The 19,310-nt window shown below is 42.8% G+C and overlaps 1 long non-coding RNA gene across 1 annotated transcript; it reads right to left on the reverse strand.

Moving 5' to 3' along the window:
- Nucleotides 1-7,031: 7,031 nt before the first annotated feature.
- LOC143443718 (uncharacterized) lies at nucleotides 7,032-18,177 on the reverse strand. The gene is made up of 3 exons (XR_013112924.1): nucleotides 18,054-18,177; nucleotides 12,532-12,651; nucleotides 7,032-10,372 (listed from the first exon to the last, which is right to left on the reverse strand). It is a non-coding gene; the product is annotated as an uncharacterized LOC143443718 (long non-coding RNA).
- Nucleotides 18,178-19,310: the final 1,133 nt, after the last annotated feature.

The following is a 19,310-nucleotide window of genomic DNA, read 5'->3' on the forward strand; positions in this document are numbered from 1 at the left end:
GCCACTCAGATGTTATTTGCAGAGAAGAATAGAACAGTCACATAAAATAAAATAAATAGAAACCATGCCTTCAGAAAGCTAACAATTCTTGCTGTAAAAGTAATCTAGAAGGAAAATTAAGAGCAATGGTATGTGGTGCTTCGAGAATATAAATCCTTTACTGACATACATTCTACCCTCTACTAGTGCTGCATGTGTGGTGGCATTAGGACTAAGAGCAACGACATGGCTCTACACTGCTTTCCAGGGAATAGCATCATGACAGAAACAACCTGACCATTGGCCTAACTGATGTGAGCTCAGCTCCCTTTGTACAAGTTTGGAGACATGAGCATCATCAAGCCTTGCATTGCTGCAAGAAGTAGCAAATACAACATCCATGTAAATGTATTCCAGGCAAATAATAGTGAAGCATCAAAGAAGGACTTAGCTCACGTCTCATCCTTGCAGGTGCCAGCAGACCACACGTATTTAGATCCTTAGTGCTCTGATTATGAATTTAGTCAGTGATTCATGAGGGGCAAAAGCTCTGTATCAGGTTACCTACTCTCTGCGTCATCTGGCTTCTGAGAACAGGGACAGTGATTCTTTTAGCAGAAATAAATGTCTGAAATAGCTGCTAAACTCTTTGGGCATAGAAGCTGCCAGTACATTAAATGAACTTGAAATAGAACTGAGGCAGAAAAGAGATCGTGGCAGTGCCTGGAAATGGAGACGGTGCTCACACAGGGGTGTCTTCAGAACAGCTACACTAAAGACAGGTGGCTCACACAGCAACTTCCCTCCAGTTAACAGCATGTGGGAAGAAAGAAACCACTCCCTCGGAGACTTATCCGTGAAATGGGAATTATGTCCTGACCCCCTCATGTGGATTATTTTAAAGTACCAGAAGGTAGCATGTCTGACAGTTTTGTGTGAATCATAAAATTATAGGCAGCTGATATTCCCCATCTCAGTAACCAACCTGTTCCAGGAAGTGATGGTTCAAGCCCAAATTCAGAAGTTTCCCTGAATCCCAACTCTTTTTCCCCACCATCTACCCATCCAATCCTTTGACAAGCCCACTCCACTCTACCTCCTAAACACATCTGTTTGACCTCTTCCCCGCATGGCTTCTATTGCTGCTCTGATTGAGGCACCCCATGTATCTCTACCAACCTTCCAATAACAGTACCCTCCTAACTGAAAACATTCTATGCTTTTACCTCACTAGACTTTCTTCCCTAAATGATAAGAAGCCAGATTTAGATAGATAGATAGATAGATAGATAGATAGATAGATAGATAAAGACAGAACCAAAAATCATGTTTATAGAGCTATTGGATAATCTCATGAAATATTCTTGATAAATAAATTACACCATACAACCCTGCCCACTCCATCATACCCAGGTCTGTCCTGTCCCTCACTCTCTAGCTTCAGCCTTCTTGACTTAATCCAAGACACTGAGTGTTTATTCTAAAGGTTTTTGTGGCTTTAGATCTTGTGGTTTTTAGACTGTAAAGATTCACATGAAGTCGATTTTGACAGACACAAGGTCATATTTTTCCTTCATATGGATATCAATATTTCTCTTCTGTCTATTCAGGACAAAGCTGAACCTGCTGCAGCAAGGTGATTAAGCATCATGACCATTATTTATTTTTTGGCTGACATCTTTGGTTTCAGGTATGAATTAGGTCTATACAGCTCAAGGTAGATTGGTCAGCTAGAAAGTATTCAAGCGATGTGAGAACAGGATCCATCTCTCCTGGATTCATTGAATCTATATCGACTAACCTTCACTATTTGAAAAACCTAAAAATAAAAAGGGATAGGACTCATCCCATATTACATGAAAACCTCATAACTCTTCAAAGGAAACACAACTTTCACTACTAAACATTAATAAACTACAAGCCAGTCACCACCACAACTCTGCTTGCACTCAGTCTTCCTAGAAGAACGTAAAGTGCTGCAGGGCAGGAGACATGCTTTAGCTCATATCCAGCACAGAGAGAACCCAGGACACAGCTAAGAATGGTCTCCATTGAAATCCCAATAGACCACCAAAATGGAAGACTTTAACTCTCCATTGCCCTGCTTCCTTGACTCCCCATTGTAAAATGCTGGTTCAACACATCCTGCTACCTGCTTTCTCTGGTAGAGCAGGGAGTAGCTGAGAGAACAGGAAGGTGTCACCCAATAAAATGATGGCACACTTCACTAAACCGAGCAACAACACAAACGAGTCACTTTGAGCCACTTTCAGAAATGACTAGAAATGCATTGCCCTGGAAGAAAAGATGCAAGGATAGTATACATGATACAAATAGTGGACTTTCTACAACAAAAGCAGAGCTCAAAGGGGGTTTCCACAGTGCCTGCAGATTGCAGCACTCAATTCACAAGACAGTATCAACTATTGGCACCCAGGGCAAACAGAAAAATTTCCGGCCTCTTCTCCTAGTGCTACAAGATGAAAGGGAGGCATCTCCCCTCAAATGTGCCCTCAGAAAAGTGTCATGAAACACAGAAGAAGAAAAAACATCCTCAGAATCTTTCAAGCTGCCCTCCTGGTGGCTTAGGAGTCCTACCAACACCAACCTGCAGGTGTTGGTCCTGTGTCTGCATAAGCACAGCTGTGGATAGAAGATGCTGCTTCAGGAAGCCCATTGGCATGTGGGCAGCTCCTCCAGGAAAATGGTGTTTCACAGTGCACCAACATCTACCTCTTGCAACTCCAACAGTTCTGTTCTTTGAACAGTATAAAATAACTCTCTCTTGCTCTTTTGTTATCATGATCAATGTTAACATGTTAAAAATGTTATGTTTTAAACATCTAGAGAACAAGTAGCCAAACTTTGGTGCACCCTAATTCAGTCTCTCTTTTTCTCCAAATAAGTCTCCTACGACTGGCCATTAACCCTCAACGTCTTAACCACTATCATTTCCTCTGAATAGCTCAGAACCTGGGCACGTGTATGAGGGGGAAGGGAAGTAGTCTCTTCTTGCTGGTGACATGTTTGATCATCCATGTAAAGCTGGGGTGACAGGAAGCACCTGCCAACTAGTGTTCTTTAGAAGCCTAAGAAGCATCTCTACTCAGAAAACAAAAACAAATAGCTTGACCTTTTGAGGCCAATATATGTATATGTATATGTATATGTATATGTATATGTATATGTATATGTATATGTATATGTATGTATATGTATACATATATATACATATACATATATGTATGTATATATACATATACGTATATGTATACATATATATACATTTATGTATATAAAAATATATATAATATTTGTGTGTGTGTGTGTGTTCTCTACTAATACTTTGAAAGGAATCAATGCTTGCAGACCAGCTGTCTGCAAGGACCTAAGGGATAACCTAGAAAACACTCAGGAACAGATCCCCGTCTCTCTGGGGGACACCTGGAACATGGAGGAAGCAACTAATCAAAGAGTCCAGATGCTTCTTGATAAAAATAAGTAGGATTTTTACAAAATAAGGATAGAGGGTGGGTCAATGGTTGGTGGACCACCCTTGACCAGGACTGCTTAGATGTGCATATCCTTGGTCCTTTGATTAAACTGTAATTTTATTTCAGAGATTGAAGATAAACTTGCAGGAGGGGTTCCCTGGATCTCTTTGTCCCTCTTCCCAGTTTAACCATATGAAATAAATCTTTTTTTTCTTTCAGTCATTAATTTGGCTCTTTTAATTGGCTTTCTAAGAACAGGTGACTAAACTAGCCACTTGTAGGGTCAGAGACTGTGATCCCCAAATTGAATGACATTAGAGCACAGTACATGAGAAGGTAGCAAAGGCATATGTAACATGGGTGAGATCCCACACGACAGTCCAGTATGGTAAGGTGAGACAGGCAGGATGGACACGGATGTAGAATGGCATCTCTGATGGCAAATAGGGACGGTACTTCAAAGACTGAAGGGTAGCAGTGCTCACCCACCTTTCCAGTTGTTCTCTCTAGAATGTCAGCTTGGCTCTATCTCCTGAACTTTCAGCAGGCATCTTCCCCTCCCAGACCCCACGTGGCTAGCTCTCAACAGCCTACACTTAGGAAGAACATCGGACAACCATAAAGAAACAGGTTTTCAAACCCATATCACCAGAGCTAGAAAAACTCCTAAGCCATGGAGAATGTTAGAAAGGATTCTTTAGAAATGCAAAGTCTAAGACTTGCCTTTGGGAAGTTTCAAAAATTGAAAAGATAGAAAAGACAGATCCCAGTCTTGAAGAGGGCAGTGATAAAATTAAATCCTTGGCTATGTGTATCCATTAACCAAGACTTGGCCGATCACATGGCAGATGCTTCATTTAGAGTAAGGCCTCAGTTGGGAAAATATATGAACATTAATCACCAAAAGCTCTTCCCTTCAATTAAATAAAATGAGACTCAGTTGGAACATGATTTTGTAAGGTGCGGATAGTTGAGCTATCGTGGTGAGATGCTTGGCACAATGGCAGCCTCTCTAGTCTCAAGCCATTTATTGTTGTTTGTAAAGATGAAACCTACAGAACTTTTAAAACCCCCTACTTGCCATGCATGAGAATGCAGCAACATGAAGAGCAAGGAAAGCCTCACCAAGCCAGATGGCTGCCCCACAGTGGGTCAGAGTGTACATTTTAATTGACAAATGAAGGTGCAGCCAGTACTGCTGACACTCCAAGCAGTGCGCATCCTACTTCCTAATAGGTGAGGAATTCAAGGAGAAACGAATCTCAACACAGCGCCTGCTGACAGATGCTCAGTGAATTTTTTCCAATGTAAGAGACTCCAATATTAAGGGTTTCTTTTTTTTCCTTCAAATTTTAAAAGGAATGATTGCTTCTAAGGGATTCATATTAATTTTGTATAATGCCAAACAGTCAAAGTCTATCAGAGACAAAATTTTATTCTGAGCAAATGGCTCCCCAGTTTAATCTGTTTTCTTCTAGAAGAAAGACTCCAAAAACCAGCCCATCTTTATTTCTGTTCTTCAAGTACTATACAGTGATAAGCTGCTGAGGTTGCTTTTAAAGAGAAATTAAAACTGACTTATTTCTTCTGAAACATCTATGAAGATGGTGTCTGGAATAGTCCATCTCTTTCCTTTCCTGGGTGTCATTCAGGAGACCATGGATGATTTATTTATGTGTCAAATGGTTAGGTTTTCCACGATGAGTTGAGAGGGCCTAGTTGTCATGGATATGAAAGATGACTATTATACCAAAAGTCAGATTCTCTACCAGCCGCCATGATGGCCAGACGCACCACAGTGTACTTTCCACTGCCGTTGAGTCCTCTCAAAGCACATAAGAAGCCGGCTAGTTTCCTCCAACTGGGTGGTTCTCGTGCCCCAGGACTGTGATATGATTGTTTTGAATCACTGGCTGACAATGTGACAGGATAGACATGGCAAAAGCTCCAGTGTTATGTATGCCCCAGGCTCTCCGTCAGTTCAGAGACGCAGAGACACCCTGGTTCTTCAGAGCCCAGCTCAGACTCAGGGAGGTGAACAAATAATCATGGGTAACTAAATTGACTTTTTTTTTTTTTTTTTTTTGGTTTTTGGTTTTTGGAAACAAAGTTTCTCTGTGTAGCTCTTGTTGTCCTGGAACTCACTCTGTAGACCAGGCTAGCCTCGAACTCAGAAATCCGCCTGCCTCTGCCTCCCAAGTGCTGGGATTAAAGGCATGTGTGGTTTATGTGTATATGTTTGTATATATGTGTTTGTGTGTGCACATATGTAAATGTGAGGTCCTATGTGCAGGAGTGTTTATTGAATGTGTTTCTGTATATACATGCATGTGTGCTATTTGTGTGGTTGTGGTGTTTTGTATGTTATGAGTGTGACTTTATTAGTGTGTTCATGCATGAATGTACATATGTGTTTGTGACTGTGGATGTGTATGCATGTGTCTGCTTCTTTATGTGTATACATGTGTTTGCATATGTAACTATGTGTATATTTGGTGTGTGCATGTTTTTGTGTAGAAGTGTCAGTGAATGTGTATGTCTATGTCAGCACGTCTATGCATGTTTCTGTGATTACAAGCTTGTGTGACTGAATGCCTTTGTGTATGTTTTTATGTGTGTTTGTGCATATGTGTGTACATGCTTGTCTATATTTGTCTATGTGTGTGTCTGTGCATATGTCTGTTGTCTATATAGACACATGTACTTGTATGTGCATGTTTATGCATTTATGTATGTCTTTGAGTATGTGATATGTGTATGCATTTGCATGTTCCTGCTTGTGTTTAAGCTTCTCCATATATATATTTGTATGAGGGTGTGTACATGTGCATTTGTGTGTGTGTGCATTTGTCTTTGTGTGTGCATATGTGCCTCTTTTATGTATATGCATGTATGTTTGTGTACTTGTATAGGAATTCCCATGTTTTTCCATGTGTGTTGGTGTGTGTTTGCATGCATGTTTGTGTGTACATGTGCTTTGTGTGTACAAGTGTTTGTACATGTGTTTATGTGTGTGTTTATTATGTGCATGCAATTGTGTTTGTGTGCTAGTATGTCCTTTTCTGCTGGTCTTCATGTGTGTTTGTGTGTGTGTCCTTGTTTGTGCTTATGTCTGTTTGTGTTGGGCATTTATTGGTTATGATTTTGCATGTATTCATGAATATGTATTTGTGGGTGTTTGTGTGTATACATGTGTTTGTGTGTATACATATACATTTGTGTGTGTTCATGCATTTCTGTGTGTATGCATATGTGTACTTTTGTGTGTGGTTATGTATGTGTGTGTTTGTGTGTACATGCATGTGTTTGTGTGTGTATGAATGTATTGTTTGTATGCATGTGTATATTTTGTGTGTGCAGGATTCAGGAATTGTTTGTTTTGAGACAGCATCTCACTGTGTAGCTCTGGATGGCTCACTATGTAGACCAGAGACTGGCCTTGAATTCCCAAGAGATGGAATTAAAAGCATGCCCCACCACAGTAGGCATGTGTTTGTGTATAAGCCTGCATGCATGTGTATCTTTATGTTTGTTATATATGTTTATACTTCCAACAATAATTCCTGATATCAAAAAAGTCAGAATATCATCTAAATGAACATTACCTCAGTCAGACTTAAAAAATGACATCCATGAAATAGAGATGTGAAAACTAGATTCTTTTAATCTCAAACCCACCAGAGTAGGTACAATATTCTGCTCATCGCTCTCTCAGATGAATACCTATGCCTGCACAAAGCAAAGCCTCCTAAGACACAATCTATAGATCAATTTTAGGTGACCTATGCATAACAGTTGAAATTTAAACTTATTCTTCCCCCAACCCCCATGTATTTCACCAGCTTCATAAAACCTCTCATCCCTAAATCAGATATTTCTAACCATCTTCCTTCTGGGACTGCTCTGACCTGAAGATAACACTCAGCAAGTTTAACTTCCTTTAATTGGTCATTCCTGTAACTCAGGTTTTGATAGTATAATGACACATAATGACATGCAATGACAAATAATGACATCTTTTCTCTTTTCCCCTGGTCACGTTTTCTTTTCTCGTTTAATGCACCACCTCCCCCTTTCTGAATAGATCTCTTTACTTTCCCTTGCTCTTGTCTAGCTCTCATCCAGTCCCTCTCTCTTCTATCTTCAGCATAGCTGACCTCTGTGTTTCTCTCTCAAAGCCACTGCCCCATTTAAAATGCTTTTTTGTCTCAGTCTCTGTCACCTCTCTGCATATTCTTGTTCATCTGTTCCTATACTTATCCTCCAGCAAATGCCTGGAGAGTCACACAGTGTGAGTCACCGAGACATTAGTAAGTTATTTTTTCTGAAGGCGGATGACATCACTAACCCACTATCTGGGACGTATGTCCTTGATTAGTTTGCTCCACAGTAGAAACGAGTGGATAACGTAGTCTCCCCAGGTCCCAGCTCTTCCCTAAGGATGAGTTCCAGAACCTTCTAAACTGAGGTTTCAGATACAACCAGCAGACTTAGAACAAAAGGAAGGCAAAATTACCAATTTATAAGATTTAATGCAGGCAAAGAATCATCCTGAGAGGCCAATGCTCAAAACTAGATATGATTGCAACATTTTAATCAAAAGGGCCCTGGGTAAGGTTTAGTTATTTTTTTTTTTATTGTGGTCTGTTTTGTATGGCTGAGCAGTACTTAATGGTGTTGCCAGTAAGTAAATACGCAGTCAGTAAGTTACATCATCTCCAGTCCTCCTGACCATCATTAAGAGACTACTGGTCAGAGATTAACTGGGAAAAGCCACAGAGCTGGTGCGTGTGAAAGCCTGGGATTGAACACACGTCTCTTTCCATTACAGCAGGATGCCACATGTATGCCCAGCTTCTATTCTTCTCTTCTTGGACATGGATAACAAGAGTCTCTTCTGCTAGCAAACAAAAACACAGGAACAGCCTAAGTACCAGAGGCTGGCCCTCCCTGTCATGGTCATTTCCTGCACCAAGTCTGAAATACTGGACTGGCACTTGTCCTCGGAGTTTCAGAAACACGCTACCCTACCTCAGGAAGGAAGCAGCACTCATTGTTTTCATTCCTTGGAGGGGCACTTAGCTGCTCCTTACTTTGATCACCTGGTACAGGAAACAGTGTAAGGTTTCTTAGACACAGCCGACTCCCTTTCACCATGCCCAGATGATGTTCTGAAGTTTTTATTGGATCTGAGTATGCCAACCTTGTGCGGTGAAATTAAGTGCGGGTTGCTAAATATCATCAGTCTTGTAACATCAGATGTCATTTTCTGTATGTGTTTCTTGTCTCCCTAGACTATAAGCAGAGGAGACAGAGTCTCTGTGTTAATGATGATGGTGACATCTTCAGAGACAATAATAGATAAGTTCATCTTAGCTGCACCTAATATATGCTATGCCACTTGCAGAAACAGGAATCTAGCAGAGTTCTATCCATAACAGAGTCTCTAATGTATGTTAACCCAGCATCCTGATAGATACGATTGAGAGGACGAGATAAATGAGAGCCTGCTTTCTCTGCTGTGAAAATAGGAAGGAATTCTCAATTCTAAAACCATGAGTGGGGTGCTCACTACAACCATTTTGTTCTATGAGATTGATAGATGTATTAAAACCTTAACTCTAGCTCAAGGCACAGATATGCAAGAAAAAAATTTAATTGAGGCAGAAGTGAAGGAGCAGAAGCATGGGCAAAGTATCACAGACATGGAGAAGAAGGAACTGGAATGATCTGGAATGGAAGCTGCAGGGGCTATGGGCAAACTGGTCCTACCCAGATAAAGAGGACTTCAAAACATGGAGAACAGTGAAGATTTCTCCACTTTCAGGATGAAAAGTATCTATCACCATCAGCCTTCCTGCAAGCAGATACATGGTCCTAAACACCATCCAAGGCGCACAGCACACATTGCTCTATTTAACCTCAGCTACAATGTCAAGGATAAGACACTATTTTACCTATTTCATACATCAAGAAAGCAAGGTTCTAGCTAAGCATGGTGGCACTGAAGAATGAAAAATTATAAAAATCATTTATAGAATATATACATATATAGATGCTTTTTAAGTTCTTTTAGGGACATGAAAAATTTTCTCTGAAGCAAGCCAGGCCAGTTTCAGGAACTGGCTGAAAGTCATTCAGGTGGCGAAACACGATGACAGGGCTGTGGCTCTACAGTTGAAACAAGTGAGAAATAGCCAATAAATAGTTGGTAAATGACAGGATAGGGCAGTGACATGGTAAAACCACATTTTTGAGAAGAATGAATGTGCAGAGTGATTTTCACATGACTCTGGATCATTTGGGCTAGATTCCTCTGAAATATTCCACTGTTCTTGGTTACCCCTCCCTTGGTCTTCCCAGTGCTATGTTCAGAATTTGTAAAACAACCAATCATGTGTAACTGCGTGAAAATACAACCATTCATGTGTAACCACGCGAAAATGCCTTCCTTTCCCCACTCCATGCTATAAAAGACCCCTTAGCCCGCCACTTGAGATCAAACTCTGCTCTTGAGAGAGCTCGTGGTTTGACCCTGGCTGGCCAACTTCCCTAATAAAGCCTCGGCTGGTTGCATCCAGGTATGGTTTCTTGTGATCTTTGGGTGGTCATGATTTCTTGAGGAAAGGTCTCTCGAGTATGGGGGTCTTCAGCACATGCCTGTAATTTCAGCTCTCAGGAGCCTGAGATAAGGGGATCCAGTGTTCAAAGCCAACTTGGGTTACATAGTAAGACCCTATCTTGCTTATCTTTAAAACAATAAGAAAGGTTCTTTGAAGTAAAGTGGCTTGGCTAGGTGCTGGGTTGGCTGAGAGATCTCATGTGACATCACATGTCCTCCTGTCCCCTGCTGTCTCCACCTCACTTCGGTGATATACCCATGGGCACAGATGCCACCTCTGCAAAACAACCACATTAATTACTCTTTCAGATTTACCATACCAAAAATAATGAATTCTTAGTCTGTGGCCCTCAAATCTGCTCCATTTACAGACACTTCGATCCCAGTGGGTTATAGCTCCATTCTTCCAGCTGCTCAAGTTAGAACTTTAGGATAATTCATGGCTTCTCATCTCCCCCTTCTCTCCATAGCAGCAGGGATTCTCTCTCCAGCTTCCAGAACATGACCACATCTTGCTATTTTTACTCCTATGGCCTTAGTTCCACTACCACTATCTCTTTCCTATGTTACTTTAAGGCCATCTTGCTCACCTCTTTCCTTTTAACCTCATTCACGGTCCATTTAATGGACAGCAGTCAGAATGACCTTCTAAAATGTAAGTCTGGCCATGCTATTCCTTCATTCATCACATGTCACACAGGGTGCCTCTGAGGGTCCATGATGAGGCATCCCTCCCCCCTGAGGGACCAGCCACAGATGGTATAGTATAGAATAGAATAGAGTTTATTCAGAGCATGGAGCGTGGAATTAAGAGGGTAGGAGAGAGAGAGAGAGAGAGAGAGAAGAGAAGTAGAGGTCGGCCATGAGCACATGGAGAGAGAGGAATGGGGAGAGGGGGAAAGAGTGAGAGGACAGAGAAGGAGCAAGAAAGCAGGAGCAAGAGAGAGTGGAGGGGGCAAGCAGCCCCTTTTATAGTGAGTCAGGCACACCTGGCTGTTGCCAGGTAACTGTAGGGCAGAGCTTAGACAAATGCTAACACTTACTATTTGTGATAGGTCAGCAACATAATCTTGGAGTTTGGTTTCAAGTTTTGGTTTTGGTTTTGGTTTTGGTTTTGGTTTTGGTTTTGGTTTTGGTTTCTGGCACAAAAGAATGCTATACATTGCTTTTCTCCCTTGTTTGGATTTAGCCATCACCCTTGTCTCCTCTTTCACACTCAATCTCTACTCCACTAGCGAATCCCATCAGCTGATCTTCAAAGCATCCCACAAACCTAATCACTTCTCACCACCTTCATCACCTCAGTCTGAGCTGCCATGATCCTACCAATACTATTTTAGAGCATCCTTGCTGGCCTCTTGCTTGCACCCACTCAGGGCTTTCAGAGTAACCTTAAGTAACATCATGGCATTCCTGGTTTTAAGCCCTCAATAGCTTCCCATCTCAGAGAAAATCCCATGTTCTTCACTACACGTGAACAGGCAAAAGTGGATATACCCATGATAAGCATAAATTGGGAGAGGTGGTGGGACCAGAAATCTTAAGTATTGAAGAGTTAATCTAAGGTCATCAAAGGGAGGCAGTTTATCATTTCAAGAAATGTGGCCATAATCAGAAATTTAAGAACAGGTTAGCTATGACAGCTGCTTAGGGCTGCCAGGGGATCCATTCACAAGATACAAAGCAAGTGAGAATTCTTCCTGTGAAAGATAAGCTGTGAGGTGGATGATAGAATATAGGGAATTATTGTTCAACCTCAAGACTTGGAGGCTCAGCTAAGACAGACAGCTTCAGACAGAGGCAGGGCATGCATTTTAATGAGCCAGAAAGGAAGAAAAGATTGAGGGACTATGGGTGATTCATCATAAAGATTCCAAAGATAATAAATATATGATTTTGAAATTTCTCTGATATTGATTGTATTTATTGAGTAACCCACTGTCTTTAGAATCTACAGTGAACTCTTAGCAAACATTATTTTAATCAAAACATAATTCAATTCTAGATATATTTTCCTTTATTAAATATGTTTTTCAATATCATGACTATGAAGTATGTATTTTAATTTAATATGGGGTCTCCAGTGCAGTAAGAATTATCAACATTTCTAAAAGAGTGATTTCCAAAACCTACAGGGGCCATTTTTGAGAATTACAAGGCCGTGTTTACAATGTTTTACTGAAAAATGAGGAACAAAATAATCAATATTTTCAGCTGTGAAACAGATACTTAAGCATGCCCAAGTACTAACTAGATAACAATAGAATTCAAATGAGTATGCTGCAGGCTCATTGCACAAGGCTAAATCATGGTGCTTTCGCCATTACATAGATGCACATGTATTCTTAGTCACACACATATAATCAGTCCATGCCCGTACCTAACCATCACAAAGCCTCTAAGATCTCTCCTGTTGTTTAAAAGACAAACACTGACCTTCTTTCTTCCATCCTTGCTCATTTATCACGTTAGCTACTCGTTAGCCATAGCGATCTTCCAAGGTGTCAGTAGGTTGTATTACTTCTCTGCTCCAAGACACATATGTTTTCCATGTCACTAGGAGGACAATCAAATGGAAATCTAACAACCTAATCAGAGCATAAGGAGCCATAAGCAGGTGAATGTTTTCCTCCAGATGTTCTACATCAGGTACATGTTACATGTCCGAGGTCCATAGAAGACAGCTTGACAAATTGAGTAGTCTTCATCCAGTCTTTTAGATCCAAAGCCTTTGAGATTCTCCTTGCTTATTCTCTCTCAACAACTGTCCTGTCTAGTTGAGCAGTTACATCGTCAGGATCTGTGGATTATTGTTCCTTTATTTCTCTTGCTCACACCCCAGCCCTGCGTGGTCTCGAAGTACTTCCCCACTGGATCACTAATATCTCCCCCAGGGTTCAACTTCCAGTGTAATCCTCAATCTTCCCACGACTACCCTGCTTCTAATGCTCCGATTTCAGTCCTTGCCAGGTTCTTACAGCCTTTAGGATAAAACTCAAACTCCCAAGGAAGACTAACCCACAAGCGTCTGTCTGGTGTGACTATGTCTGACTTGATCTCACGCTGCTCGCTTTATCCCATCTCTATCTTACGAGACTCTTATTTTGTACTGCATAGCACAATGAATGCAGGAGCACGTGCTGTCCTCTTTACTGTTCATCCCTCCTTCCTTGAAACATCCCTAATTCTTCAAAGAAGAATTCAGAGTTCGATACGTACTTTAGGGGGCTTTTTGTTGGGTCAATAATGGGTACAGGTTTTCTCTTACATCCACAGTTCATGTTTTAAAATGAGCAACACTGAGGTGCTTTTTTAGACAGGAAAAGTGAGATCTAAAGAGTGAGAGGATGCAGTCACAAGTTGAACTGTAGCTCAACCTCAGAAAGGAAGTGTTGGCATTCAGTCTAGGCCCCGCCCCTACAGTTACCTGGCAACAGCCAGGTGTGCCTGACTTACTATAAAAGGGGCTGCTTGTCCCCTCCTCACTCTCCTGCTCTCTTGCTCTCGCTCTCTCCTCTTGCTTCAGCTCCCTTACCTTCTTCCCACTCCCCTCCTCCTTCTCTCTCCAAGTGCTCATGGTCAGACTGCCTCTCTCTCTCTCTCTCTCTCTCTCTCTCTCTCTCTCTCTCTCTCTCTCTCTCTCTCTCTGTCTGCCTTTCTCTGTCTCTACCACCCTCTCAACTCCCTTCCCTGAATAAACTCTAGTCTATACTATACTGTCATCATCATCGTCATCGTCCTGTGGCTGGTACCTCAGAGGGGGAAGGGACGCCTCAGCATGGACCCACAGAGGCACTTCCTTACCCCACACCGTGCCTACACCAGACATATTTCTTCTTTCTTTATCTTTTTATAAAACACAACAGGAAGTGCACTGGATGCACTGCATGCCCTGTTCTTCATGTCTGTGCCAAGCTCCATTGTCTTTGTTTGAATGATGCAGCCTAACAGTTAGTTTAAACTTATTCCTTAAAAGTAAGTAAACATCAGTATATACATTTTTATAAATAACCATCTTGATACTACAACATTTGTTAACATTTAATGATAAGAAACAACGTCATCTTGTTCTGGCCATTCAGAAGGTACTAGAAGCTTCATCATGTAAATATCAGGTTATAGGCACTCAAAACTCCTGTCTGCCGAGTGGTACTTATGCACTATAGCCACATGCCATAAATTCTCTAGAACAGTAACTCTGTCCCTGATTTGGGGAGGGGTGGTGGACATCCTCTTGGAGACAGGGGGAAGAGGAATGGGATGAGGAACTGTGTACTCTCTTCTCTTTCTCTCTCTCTCTCTCTCTCTCTCTCTCTCTCTCTCTCTCTCTCTCTCTCTCTCTCTCTCTCTCTCTACATAATTGAGGCCAAGAGAAGGCATCAGACCCCCTAGATCTGGAGTCACAGGCAGTTGTGAGCTGGGTGCTTGGAACCCAAAGGTGAAGAAGTCCCATTATTCTGTCTGTTATCCTCAGAAATTCCCCCATCCTGTCATGTTCCTACTATAGCCAACCCAAAGGAGGTCCTGGCTCTGATGGTTTGAATAGTCAAAGACAGCTACCTTCCCATGGCTTCTCTCAGTGGCAGTCACACCTACTGCTTAGTTGAATGGCGGGTTTCGTTTTGGCCCCGTCTATTGCTAGTGTGCTATTACTCTACTTTTTCGTAGACTCAGTCAGCTTTCTCCTGAGCTATTCCAGAGGTGTAAGAAAATGTGGGCCTCCCCACCCCAACTCCAGTAGAAGACTTAATGAGCAATGACCAATTTCCTTCAATATCACTGGGGACCACATGAGCAAGGCAGAATCTGCTGTCCCGTTCCTGGGCCTTTCCACCTGCCTTCCCGTCCTCCCTCTGCCCTCTGGAGCCACACCCATGCCCTGGCTCTCCACTCAGGGTCTGGCACTGTCAGGCATGCATAGCATGCCAGAGACAGCAGGAAACCCCCTCTGGCATATGGGTTCAATCCTTCATTCTTAGAATGGCTTCCAACGGCCTGCACCCCCCACCCCGTAGTGGAGAGCAAGACAGTCTCTTGGAAGGATTTTTCTACATGTATGAATGGAATGGAGGGATGACTGATAGCTTGATGAATTGTGCACTGAACTCTGACTTTTAGGCACTAAATATAGACAATGCACATGCTGGACGAGCTAAATATAGCAGTGTTGGCAAGCAAGGGTGAGGGAGACTCTCCCGGGAGAGACTGGATGAAGTCTGAGCGGTAAACCCACAACTGCCCCCAGCTGCGGGTTAATTTATCGTCCCTGCTGGGAAGGAGCGAGCTTCAATTTCATCCAGGCGTGATTTGTTTGTCAGAGTGTTTTTTGGGAGCCATTTTTCTGTGTAGAAAACAAACAAGCACGCAGCTCAGGATGCCTCTGTCTGCCTCCAGCAAGTTAGCCTTCTCCACTGGGCTACAGCTCAGTGCTGTCCTCATTGGGGTGACTTCGGATCTCCGGGTGGGTTATTTCTAATTCGGTCCCACACTGCCCCAGATCTTTCTTGTTTAGTTAGATAAGATGGCTCTAATTATTGAGGCTGAAGGTCAGAATGAAAATGGATCGCCAAGGCTGCCAAACTGTATGCCCCGAGGCGCCCTTTCTGGTTCGAGAACACAACCCCTCCCCCACTCCCCACCGCCCCCGCAGGGCGTACTCTGAAAAAGCCACTTAGCTCTTCATCTTTGCCCACGTTAGGGCCAAAGGCTTGAGAAAGAGTCCTCCACCCCCTGCCTCTCTCCCTGCAGCATGAGAAGACAGCATTAGGGCAGCATTAGGACTCTCTTGGAAGAAGGTACAGTTTCAGAACACGAAATGTCTGTCAGCCTTCTCTACCGGTACTGCCAACCTCAAGAAGCCACGGCGGACAGGGAAGGCATGATAAGCATTCATTTACAATTTTCCCTTCATTAGCAAGAAGCCTGTTTCTCTCCTAGGGTGAGACAGAGATAGCTCATCTGCATTTTGATTGCTGCCTTTGGATAATGACAACCGAAAATAGACTCTGAACTCCTCCCTCTATGACCAGTTTCCATTAATTAGATTTAATTGTGTGACCCAAGCAGGGAAAAGAGATCTCCTTGCCTGTCCATGCATAAATCATATCTGGTTTATCCCACTGTGATTTCCTTTATGCCTCCCTGGCCTCCCTCAAGCCCATCACACCTCTCAGTGCTGGAACCCAGGAGCCCAGTCTGCCCACCTCCCACCCCTCCAGTCCTCCCAGTGGTGACTGAGAAACTAGCCTGCCTTGTCTCAAAACAGGAAGTTTGCTCACTGATTGTTTGAACGCCATCATGCCCATCAGTCTGTAAGTGACACTCAATTGGCTGTGGCTTGGTTTTTTAAAAAGATAGGAGAAAACTTTCCCAGGGGTCTTAATTGGTCTAATTCTCAGCATCTCTAGTGGTTATAATTATTGTCAAAGTGGTACACAAAGCCGCAATCTTCTGCCATTCCCTGACAAAGACCACAGAGGGGACACAGATATTATGTTGGTCTGAGTACAGTTCAGGATCTTCAAGATGGAAACTTGGTAGATATGTTGGGATAAATACATATGGCTCAGCGATGCTTGGGAGAGAAAGCTAGGCTATTTTGTGACCAATTAGCTTAGCACTGATTCCTCTAGCTGGGGTCTAAGGCAGTCAGGGAACAGAGGCAGGCGAACGAATCTCTGAGTTTGAGGCCAGCATGAGTTCCAGGACAGCCAGGGCTACAGCAAAATAAATGGTGTTTGCCTGTCCTGTTTTGTCTGGTACAGATTTGATTTCATTTTGTGAAAATAAAAATGCAATCTCCAACATTGTCTTTTATTCCACTATAGAGTATTGTGTGTGTGCATTTTTCATTATTCTCCTTTGAACGTGAACTCATCTGGCCTCCTACTCATCCTCTTATTATTTAATGGGTTATGTAAAATCTCTGTCATGTAGTCATGTTGTATTTGTATGTGAGTCATGATTTTACCTTGTTGAAAATTGTGTTTCAGCACAAAATTTCCCTTAATTATTAGCAGCTGCTGTATGAGTAGTTGCTTGCTATAGAACTTCGGCTCCATGTTCTTAAACAAAAGTGTCAGAAAAAGATAAAAGGTCATTTCACAGATGAGGCAGTGGGTGGTAAATCAAGCCCTAGCTCAATACAAAACAAGCTGGGCTGTGATTAAAGAAGTTTTTTAAACCCACCTTTTTCTGTTATATTAAGAGAGCAACTATATTGATTTGGATTAATGCTGAGGTGAACAGATAGATATAGCCTTTGCCCTACTGAGAACTTCATCAGATTTGTGGAGACCAGGTGAAAAAAAAAAAAAATCCACACATTGTTCCTCTCCAACAGAAAAGCAGAGTCGGGGAAAGAGGTAATTTACAGAAAAGCCTCAAACACACACCGCTTTGCATTTCCCCTCAAGGCCTTCAGGTACCCTGTTCAACTGAAGCTTTATTATATGGACTTGTCCTATTTTTTGTCGCTATACTCAAAGCCCTAGAGGGCAGCAGCGCGCCCAGAAGGACCTAGCCCAGTTCCTTCTGCAGAATGAACTCAGCGAGTCCTCAATCATCTCGTACAATGTACACCCCACTAATTGTCACAAGCAAACCCCACAAGGCAGTCGCCCCACCCCGACCTCCCTTCCCCATGCCCTTCCCTGAGCACTGCGGGATTAGGGCTCTGGGCTCCATCACTGCCTTGGTGGGCGCCTGCGTCAGGCTCCCCCAGCCTCTGTACTGCAGCATTGCAGCGTCTGCAGCTCCTTGTGCTGGGAGCTCTGCACTGCGCCGCCACCCCGCAGCTCTGCGCAGCCTCGGAATCGCAGTTTACATAAGCCTGGCACTCACAGCAGTGAGCTCACCTCTGAGATCTGGATGCAAACTCCCTGAGAGACAGTAAAAGCTGAACCACTACTAGATTGCTCTCCACCCCCCAGCCCCCAGGAATTGTCAAATGGTCATACCCTGAAGTGGTGAAATCGGAGCCGGGAAATGCTCCCTGACAGGACAGAAAACATCTCACCATGGACAGCGAACTCTTCTTCCTAAAAAAACAGCCACACTTGGCATGGCAGTACACTCTTTGACCTCTGGTAATGCAGAGCTTCCTCTAACCCGCAGCGACCGGCAGGGTTAAAGCAAGCCAAGGGCGTCAAACACAGTTTGCCAAGAAAAATGAAAAGCGAACCGGTTTGTGCTGGATCCTCTTAATTACTTCACTTCACTTACTGACTGACCTTGTAGGTAATTTTTCTACCCTTCTCTCCTTGGCTTTTCTAGAATGTTCAGTGGAAACATGGAGGGTTTTCCCCCGGGGGCAATAGGCCAGTCCCAATTTCACGCTGACAAAAATAAGTGGCACTGTGTATTTTCTCTCATCTCCAGCCAGTCTCAGCTGCTTTCTTCCACTCCTAAGAGACTTGGAATCTCACTATGAGAAGTCCAGGCCCTAAGATCCTCTTCCTCTCACCTCCACGCTTGCCCTTCAGAGCAAAAGATGTAGATCAAACCACAGATGTGTGATTCCTCCCCTCCAAGGAGAAGGAAAGAACTCATTCTGATCAATACCGTCATGCCTAGGCAGGGAGTAGCATAAAAAAAAATGCTGTTTTCAGGCTGGTGAGATTGCGCTACAGTAAACATGCTTGCCTCAAAACCTGATGACCTGAGTTCTATTCCTGGGACCCACATGGAGAGAACTGACTCCCACAATTTGTCCTCTGCTTTCAACATCTGTGCTCACACACACACACACACACACACACACACACACTCACACCATAAGTAAATAAACCATTAATTGATTAAAACTTTTAATTGACATACCCTCTGCTAAGAACTAGGGACTGCTATTTGCTATTATCAGGCTTTCTATTCCAGCAGGGTCAAATAAGGAGAACTTGGACCTGGTACAGAAAATCAGGGCTGCCCAGTGTACCCTGGATTAAGGACAGGACATGGACCCTTCAGTCTGGAATGTCTGTCATGGGCAGACTTGGACAAGCTGGTCACCCAAGGCAGGAATAAGATGCTAAAGGGATTTTTTTTTTTTCTTCTTGGAAACATGAGCTGTGGATTGAAAAGATTTTCTTTTTTTCCCCCAAATTTATGAGGGTATTTTCTCTCTGAGGAATTACAGTGAAGACAAAAGATAATACTCTGTGAGCATTTTTGAAACTTGACCAGCAGGACTTAAAGAGGGCTGTAAACAGGACAGGATT

This window comes from Arvicanthis niloticus, chromosome 10 (assembly GCF_011762505.2).
Source record: "Arvicanthis niloticus isolate mArvNil1 chromosome 10, mArvNil1.pat.X, whole genome shotgun sequence".
In the NCBI taxonomy this organism is placed as follows: Eukaryota; Metazoa; Chordata; class Mammalia; order Rodentia; family Muridae; genus Arvicanthis; species Arvicanthis niloticus.